Consider the following 9,354-nt stretch of genomic DNA (forward strand, 5'->3'; position numbering starts at 1 on the left):
TACTGTATATATATATATATACACACAAATAAAATACATATGGTGTGGATGCGTGTCCCGGTTAGAGGACACTGAAGGAACCAGACTTTCCCAGTTGAGGAGATTTATATTTAAAGCTGTGGTCTTTGTGCATCTGTGACATACACAAATGTATAGTCACATTTTTGTTTATTATGTATGTGTTCTTTGTATTTTTGAGAGCCTTAATTGTGTAATGGAATGAGCAGGTAACTATATATTTTAGGAACAGACCTATCCCACTTTCCGCCACAAGGTGGCAAAATTGTCTGAGACAGGTAGCTTTGGGTGGTCAGGTGACTGTCTTTCTTCGGATGCACAAGGAAGAGAGATTGAACAACACCAAAACTGACTCTGTCTCCCGTTTTTCCCTGTTTGTTCAGGTAAATGGAACATTAGAACATGAAACATGTTCAATATGAGCACTTTGTAATATAAAACAAAGTTTGTCCTGGTTTTATGCCAGAAATGTTGTGATTTTGTAGTAGTTTGTTGTGTGTAGTGAATCTGGGTCTAAGCAGTCGGATCCATGGTAGCCATTACTGCTGCTCACAAACATGTCCTGTAGTGTTTCAACAGTATCCTTGCTACTCCCTTTAGTGTTAAAAGCTCCTGTTGTAATGTTTAATCTGTGATTGCACTTTTTGCATTTGGAAATGTTTATTTTCGTTTTGATTTAGTTAGTTAATCCTCTCCATTAATGCCTTGCAATGTGTCTTTGTAATGTGTCCATTGTGATGTACCTTGATGTACCAAATCTGAACTAACCCTTTAAATGTGAGAAACATCCTTCTGTGTGTGAAGAAGTCAGACTCTATGTGCAAGGGGCTTAAGATGTACAGTGTGTGGTCAGATGAATAGGCCTCAAGACTCTCACACACTCACACACACACACACACACACACACACACACACACACACACACACACACACACACACACACACACACACACACAGACTTCACTTACCGTATATGTCACAGGGAAATTGGCATTCCAGGGAAATTGAAAGAGGAGCGCTTGCTTTTATGCGTGGGCCATTTGTCCAGGTGAAATTATAACCTTAATAGTGTGTGAATTGTGTTTGTGTGTAGGTATCTGATCCCATGTGAGCATCTGGGTGTGAGGGAGCGCTCCTCTCTCACACAGAGAGACGTCTACTCCTCCTGCGCCTCCTCTCTGCTGCTCCTCATGCCCTCCTGGTGTCCACACACACTCACACTCTGAGCACATACACTGGCCCAAAGGAGCAGGTGAGAAGGCACGCACGCACCCCTTAAGGCATTGGCTCTCAAAGTGGGGTCCGGGGACCCCCAGGGGTCCTTGAGGGAGTTCCAGGGGGTCCCCAGCTAAATGATAGATTAGGCACCAAATGGACCCTTATGGGTCTGTAACTCTGAGAGTATACAAATGGAATCAAATGGACCCGTTAGGGTCCATTTGGTTCCATTTGTATACTCTCAGAGTTAAATTGACATACATTTTACAATGTAAATTGGGGTCCAAGTGATAGAAGTGCCATTAAATGGGGGTCCGTAGCCCTAACGCATGTCAAACTGGGGGTCCTTGAAATTAAAATGGTTGAGAATCACTGCTAGAGCCGTAAAAAAATCTTCTCTTATGGGGGTCCCTGGCATATCTTTTCAAATGGGGGTCCGTGGGCTAATAAGTGTCAATTTGGGGGTCCTTGACATGAAAACGTTTGAGAACCACTGCCTTCAGGGATGGGCTGTGTTGAGGCCAGTGGTGGAAAGTAACTGGACCTTTACTTAAGTACTGTACATAAGTACAATTTTGAGTTATTTGTACTTTACTTGAGTAATTACAATTTCCAATACTTTTACTTCTACTCCACTACATATCGGATCCAAATATTGTACTTTTACTCCACTACATTTATCCAAAAACTTAAGTTACTTTGTATATTTTGATTATTATTACAAAACATACATTACCCACTTCAGCCCTATATACATTTGGGCCATTTGAAAATAGCCGATCTACAAGCTCACAATGCGTCGCATTGTGAGCTTGTAGATCTTGCTATTTTCAAAAGATTTTTATACATTTGAAAAGGGACATTTTGCATAATGAGTACTTTCTACTTCTGGTACTTTAAGTACATTTTGATACCAATACTTTTGTACTTTTACTCAAGTAATTTTTTAATTACTTGTAACAGAGTATTTCTACATTGCAGTATTGATACTTTTACTTGAGTAAAATATGTAAATACTTTTTCCACCACTGGTTGAGGCAGCCAGACACGAAAATAAAAATGTTCGTTCATTATGCATTCATTCATTCATGCAGCCATTCATGTTAATTTTCGCTGCTCCAATCCATTATTGGTTGTTGCTTCCCATCAGGCCCGTTCCTCAGTGTTCTGTTGTCTCGTCTGGAGAACCTTCTAGAGAACTCCATCTCTGTCAACCTGCTGCTCACCGGCCTGCTGGCTCAGCTGGCGTCGTACCCGCAACCCCTTCTCAAAGACTTCCTGCTCAACACACACGCACAATACCAGCCCAACGTACGCACACGGTACCAGGTAAACACACACGCATGCACGCACGCGCACACACACACACACACACACACACACACACACACACACACACACACACACACACACACACACACACACACACACACACACACACACTACCAGCTCAACATCACTGCACATTATACCAGGTAAACACGCAGACATTGATTGATTGATTGATGTTTTTATAGGAAAAAAACGCACATACATGAAGATATATTTGTACAATAATTATCAGTCAAAAGGATAAAACACTTTGGCACTTAGGCTCCAATGTAGCCTGACAGTGCATTGCGGGTTCGAGTCCCGTTCCCGGTGATCTTTACTGCATGTCTCGCCCCTTCTCTCTCCCTGTTTCCTGTCCATCTCCACTATAAGCTATAAATAACGACATAAAAGCCAGAAAAATATATTTAAAACAAATTTAAAAGGATAAAGCACAAATAAAAATGTGTGTGTATGTGTGTGTGTGTGTGTGTGTGTGTGTGTAGGTGCTAGTTTCAGTGTGTGTGTGCAGATAGAACAGTGTGTGTCCAGCAGACCAGAATGGCCAGCTGTCACTATGGAGGTTCCTACTGGCTAAAGACATGAAGATCAGAGGTAATCACACACGCGAGCGCGCACACACACACACACACACACACACACACACACACACAGGTTTTTATGTGTCATTCTTTTTACTCAGGAACCGCCTCAAGGACCCCTGAAGGTCCCCGGAGTGGCCAGACCCCACTTTGAGAACCAATGTTAGAACCAAATGCTTTCGGGCTTTTGAGGGCCTCAATACAATTCCTGCCATAATTAATCTTCAATATGTTGGGCAAAGCCCCTAACCCCAGAAATGGATTTAGAAGGCATTTTTTAGAATGGGCCTCAGGTCTAAGACTTAGTACCATGATCTATGGAGTCGACTACCCCTCTAGACCAGTGGTTCTCAGACGTTTTAATCTCAAAGGCCCCCATAACTCTGAGAGTGTACAAATAGAACCAAATGGTCCATTTTGTTGTATTTGTACGCTTCAAGAGTTACAAACATGTAAGGGTCCATTTTAATTGTAGCCCCCTCAAGGAACCCTGAGGGTGAACCCCTGATAGTTAACTTAAAATACATTTTCATTTAACTATGTTATCTCTCTCTCTCTCTCTCTCTCTCTCTCTCTCTCTCTCAGAGCTGCTCCAGTCGTCTCCAGGTGATGACTTCACAGCGCAGCCTGGCATACCGTCACATGGTTCTAGACTGGTGGATGGCTCCATCTTGCCCCCCTGCCCACCCATCACCCCCCGCCTGCCCGCCCGCCCATCCCCCCCAGGCCCGGAGCAGAGTGTTCGCCGTCATCCTGTACGCCGAGTTCCTGAAGGAGCTGGCGGCCATCGCCCAGGAGCACAGCGTAGTACCGGACCACTCAGCGCTTGAACCCCAAATTTCACTGTTCTGGGGGAACGTTTACCAGAAATAGCTGATGTCCAAGCTCATGACGCGTCAAAATGCGATGGGTTGTGACCTTGGAGATCAGCTATTTCTGACAAAGAGATTTGGTGTAAAAGGAAACGAGAGCAGACAAGTACAGTTGCAACTCAGGTCCGTTTCACTGTGTATATCGAGGGTTTAAGTGGTTAACCTGGTATTCTCCTGGTGTAATCACTGACAGGTTAGATCTGTCAGTGCCAGCAGTATAGAAAGCCAGCAGTACATGAGGTCCTGGTAGGACATAAAACCAGCAGTACTAGAGGCCCTGGTAGGATATAAAGCCAGCAGTACATGAGGTCCTGGTAGGACATAAAACCAGCAGTACTAGAGGTCCTGGTAGGATATAAAACCAGTCGTACTAGAGGTACTGTGTCAAAGAAACATTGCCAGGATAGATAAACTAGCTGTCTTGGGAATTGAACTTGTGAGATTTTCTGTTCTGGGCTGTCACCATAGAATCATTATCTAGCCATCAGCCCACAGTGGCCTTGTAAGCCATTTGTATTAATATGTTGTATTTTATAATGCAGTACCATTCATACATACCATACATACATACCATCATGTCGCTATCGGGCAGAAACCAGCTATCTCCATTTCTCTACTTTTTTTTTTTTTTTTTTCATAAAACAGTGCTGTTGAACACCCTTTATGTCTGTGTGTGGGTTTTACAAATATTGAACCAATGAAAAGTATTCAAACGTGCTTAAATACTAAACCTCCTAAGTCCATTGTATCCTCAAACTGTCGGTCAACCCGCCTATCTGCTGTTTTTTCCATCATTGATTAGAATGACAAAGTCAGATGGAAAAACATGAATGGTCAAAAACCTCCTAACTCCACTTGAGCTGTAGTTGGGTAAAGTGATGATAATATAAGTAAGGACACATTCAAGTGTCTGACAATGCATAAAGTCACCACTTTAAGTGGCAGTATTGTGGTGTGCTGGTTTCTGCCCGACAGCACAGATAAACAGTACTGTCAGGACTTGACTGTGACAAATTATGAATATGTAGGTAAAGAAGAACTGATTATTTGTATTGATAATTTATAATTTGTATGTAAACGCAATGAGATTATTCTAATGATGCTTAATCTCTTAATATATTTTCTGACAGTGTGAATACCAGATTGGTACATTTTTGTATTAAACTGAATAAATTGTACAGTTTGATTACAAATCATATTTATAGCCTTATACAGTTTCCATACTGTTAGCTGATAAAGATGTTCCCTTAATTGTGTCTTGTGTCTCTTTGTGATTACAGTTGGTTGATGACCCATAATTATTGTATTTTAGTCATGTTTAATTCTTGGTTATTACTCCATCAAATCGTTCTGTTTTTGTTGCTTAATCATTTTAAATAACGGTCACCTTATTTTAACTGAAGTGTTTGTTGTTCCCTTCTGATTGTTGTGTTGACATCCGTCACATCTTAAATAAACAGCTTTTAAAAGGACGTTTTGTGTATGTGTGTTTGGTGTGTGTTTGAGTGTTTAACCCTCTTTTTGGACAGACTGACTAAAAAGACTAAAAACTGCTGTTTAGACGCCATCTAGTGTCCATCAGCAGACACTACACCTGTCTGAGGATATGGGTGTAAAATGTATTTCAGATTTTACACTAGGTTAGGGGCCTTCAACAGGCCTTTTGTAGTCAATTGTATTTACATCAGTGTGTTTATGTAGTTATCAATGCTTAATAATAATAATAACAGCTAATGTCCCTGCTATATCCCCTGTTGATATAATTATTTTAGCCTGCTTTACATTATATTCTTTATGGTAGTTAATAGAAATCATATTGATTTAGAGGGAGGGGAAGCATCATTTCTGAATTCATTTTCAGTAATCCCATCAGCGTCTTTTAGCGACGAGGTCTGCCTCTTCTTTGACGCAGCTGACATTAATGAGGTCCGACTCGGACGTCGTATGGACGTCGTATGCACGGCGTGTGGGCGTAATGTTAAATGATCGGACGTCGTATGGACGTCGTTTGCACGGCGTGTGGGCGTAATGTTAAATGAACGGTGTTTTTGATGGTTTTTGCAAAAGGTGAGGTCCGACTCGGACGTCGTATGGACGTCGTATGCACGGCGTGTGGGCGTAATGTTAAATGATCGGACGTCGTATGGACGTCGTTTGCATGGCGTGTGGGCGTAATGTTAAATGAACGTTGTTTTTGATGGGTTTTTGCAAAAGGTGCGGTCCGACTCGGACGTCGTATGGACGTCGTATGCACGGCGTGTGGGCGTAATGTTAAATGATCGGACGTCGTATGCACGGCGTATTGGCGTAATGTTATATGAACGTCGTTTTTGATCGTTTCCCCCCCCCGGAAGTTTTTAACAGAGTATTCTGGTGGATTTGGGGAGTTTGACACTTTTATCAGGCTTTACTTATACATAATAATAATAACTTTTTTTTTCTGGGGACCCCCCCCAGGACATTTTTTAACAGAGTAGAAGATGTCATCCTGTATTCTGGTCTGACATTAAATCATTTCGTAAAGCGGAGATGGTGTGTCTTGCCAATGTCAGTGGGGAGAGTCTTGCTTTTTTTCAAAGAGAAGTACCAAGTACCAAGTACCAAAGTAGAAATGATTTAATGACATGATAAACTACATGAACATACTGATGTAAATACAACTGATTACATAAGGCCTGTTGAAGACCCCTAACCTAGTGTAAAAAATATTTAAAATCTGAAATACATTTTAGACCCATATCCTCAGACAGATGTAGTGTCTGCTGATGGACACTAGATGGCGTCCAAACAGCAGTTTAGCAACAACATGAGACCAAAATATTAGTATTTCCTGGAAGTCGTCTGGTGTCAGATGGTTCCATAACCTAACAATTAAGATTCCTGTTTTTCACCCTGGTGGCCCGGGTTCGACTCCCGGTATGGGAACTCCATCAAATTGTTCTGTTTTTGTTGCTTAATCATTTTAAATAACGGTCACCTTATTTTAACTGAAGTGTTTGTTGTTCCCTTCTGCCGAATATTTTCAAAAAGCACTGAAATGTTAAAACGAGCGTTTCTAAGAAGGGGGAGTATGGATCCCAAATATGTGACACAGATGAGTTTGATTGCTTGCATGCAATAGCTACTTCTGTTGATGCACATTTCTCAACATTTCATTTTTCAGTTTGCAAAAAGCTCAACTTTGCTTGACTCCCTATGTATCTCTCAAGCACACTGCACACATAATATAGGCTGTAGGCTAATAGCAAACACAAATAGGTGTGAAATAATTGTACAATATATAAATAAAAACAAAATAATGTTCCTACATTTTGAGGATGACGTGCATTCAATAATGACATCAAAGTGCATGAGTGAGCATCTGTGGGACTTACAGTGCAATGTACACAATGAAAACCCTAATTCAAGGTATGAAATTAAAACCTGCAGTCAGCATGTGGTGAATATTCTGTGTTGCTCAGTATGCAACCATCTTTCACATGAACAGCTTTGCATAAAAAGTGCATTCAGCTATTATGAATCATGAATTGAGTGCTAACATTGTATGTAAACATACACAACAGGACAAAGGTGAAACAGTAAGCACAGCGCTGCAGGGAATCGAACCCTGTTCCCAGCAGAAACCAGGTGTACCGACTACCAGCGCTTTTTTGCCATGTTGACACCATTATGTCCATACTTGCATGAAAAATTGAAAATGTATGAAAAGATATGAATAACCTGGCTTTACCAACACAGCTCTCCGTCGGTGTTTAGTGATTGACCTGTAACCACCACTATACACCCTATACATCAACTATTTGAAAATAGCTGATCTACAAGCTTGTTGATCAGCTATTTTCAACAAATCAGACCCTTAAACTAAGCTAAACATTCTAAGGAGTATGACAGTGATCAGTGAGTATATTTATGAATCATTACATTTGACTAAGATGGACTGTTGTTAGCTTTAAGCCCAAGCTGCAGGATACAGACAGCCCAGTACACAATTATAAAATCCCAGGTCGATCTAAAAACGAATCCACTGTATTCACCAGGTTATTTGAGCATTAAATCGTTTGCTTTACCATGTTATAAATGTAGCAGGGGGGGCTGTTAGAGGGAATAATAATAAAATATATAATGCCTACTAGACTACGCCACCTTTTTCTAGAGGGAAGGTCCTCTTTAACAATGCAATGCACAGGTTCGTTTAACCAAGGATGAGCATGGAAATAAGACATAGAATGACTTTATTAAAAAAAAGGCTGTTTATTATTTTTCCTTCATAAACACATCCTTCTTGAATATCCAACATTGTATAAAGTATTCAAACTTTTAAAATACACACTAGACTAAAACCCAACAATCATAATAACCAAACACATACAATACCATACATTGGGCTGGCATAACAGAGGAGGAGAAGGAGCACAGCATGGAATAAGGGCATACTCTTTACCATAACTTACTAATTCACCAGGTGGCCAATATGCCGACACATTTAGAAACGCCATGCCTTCCAGCTCTTGTCCTCCTCAGGCACGCCAACCTTACAGCAAGCTCGGGGATCCCCTGAATGAAAGCAGCCCAGCCCTTTTATCTCCTGTGACAATAAACCCCACCCTTAATTTGAAACAAGGAGCACCTGGCTGATGCTGCCATAGTAACAGGTCTACCTGGTTACATAACTCCCCACAAAGTTTAAAAATGTGTCCTCATATTTTGCAAAGCCAAAACACACAAAAAGCTATTGAATTCAGCAAAACACACAAAAACAATCAATTCAGTGTAAAAATAAAACACACTAATAAACCATGTGGGGTCAGTCTCCAGTCAGGGCTCACTCATCATCACTGGGCGCAGGTAGGCTACATTATGAGACATCTTCTGGACCTTACTCGAGAAGACTGCATAAACATTCAAATACTGCATCCAACTCACACACTGTACATCTAAAATATTTGATAGTTAAATCATTGTCCAACTTAAGTTAAGATTGAATTGATGCACAGGGATCTGAACAACATAATTAACATGGAGGCATATTACCATGCTAGACAGTCCACCTCAGGCATATGTACACACCGTACACACCGTACAGTCAGTCATTCCGTCAGCTGTGACACCATCCAACTTGACACAGCACAGTACTGATGCCAGTCTATCCGGGCCCAAAGGAGTGTGGCTATGACGCCGCTCACTCCGCTTCCCAAGGAAGGGACCGTCGACTCCTCAGTGATTCACACCAGAGGTCAGCTGATCGAGGTTGACTGGAGTGCGGCCTCTGATGCCCACACGCTCCATAGATTGACCCTCAGCTCCAGACCTCCACACATGCTCTTCATACAGTT

General features: G+C 41.4%; 1 long non-coding RNA gene across 2 annotated transcripts; it reads left to right on the forward strand.

Moving 5' to 3' along the window:
- The first annotated feature begins 337 nt into the window (after positions 1-337).
- Positions 338-5,476, forward strand: LOC311035000. Of its 2 annotated transcripts, XR_014599664.1 has the most exons (6): positions 338-401; positions 1,112-1,270; positions 2,387-2,565; positions 3,054-3,162; positions 3,735-4,329; positions 4,364-5,476. It is a non-coding gene; the product is annotated as an uncharacterized lncRNA (long non-coding RNA). The 2 variants fall into 2 exon arrangements; XR_014599663.1 differs by having other exon boundaries at positions 3,735-5,476.
- Positions 5,477-9,354: the final 3,878 nt, after the last annotated feature.

The sequence above is a fragment of the Gymnoscopelus microlampas genome, assembly GCF_963454915.1.
Source record: "Gymnoscopelus microlampas genome assembly, chromosome: 19".
Classification (NCBI taxonomy): Eukaryota; Metazoa; Chordata; class Actinopteri; order Myctophiformes; family Myctophidae; genus Gymnoscopelus; species Gymnoscopelus microlampas.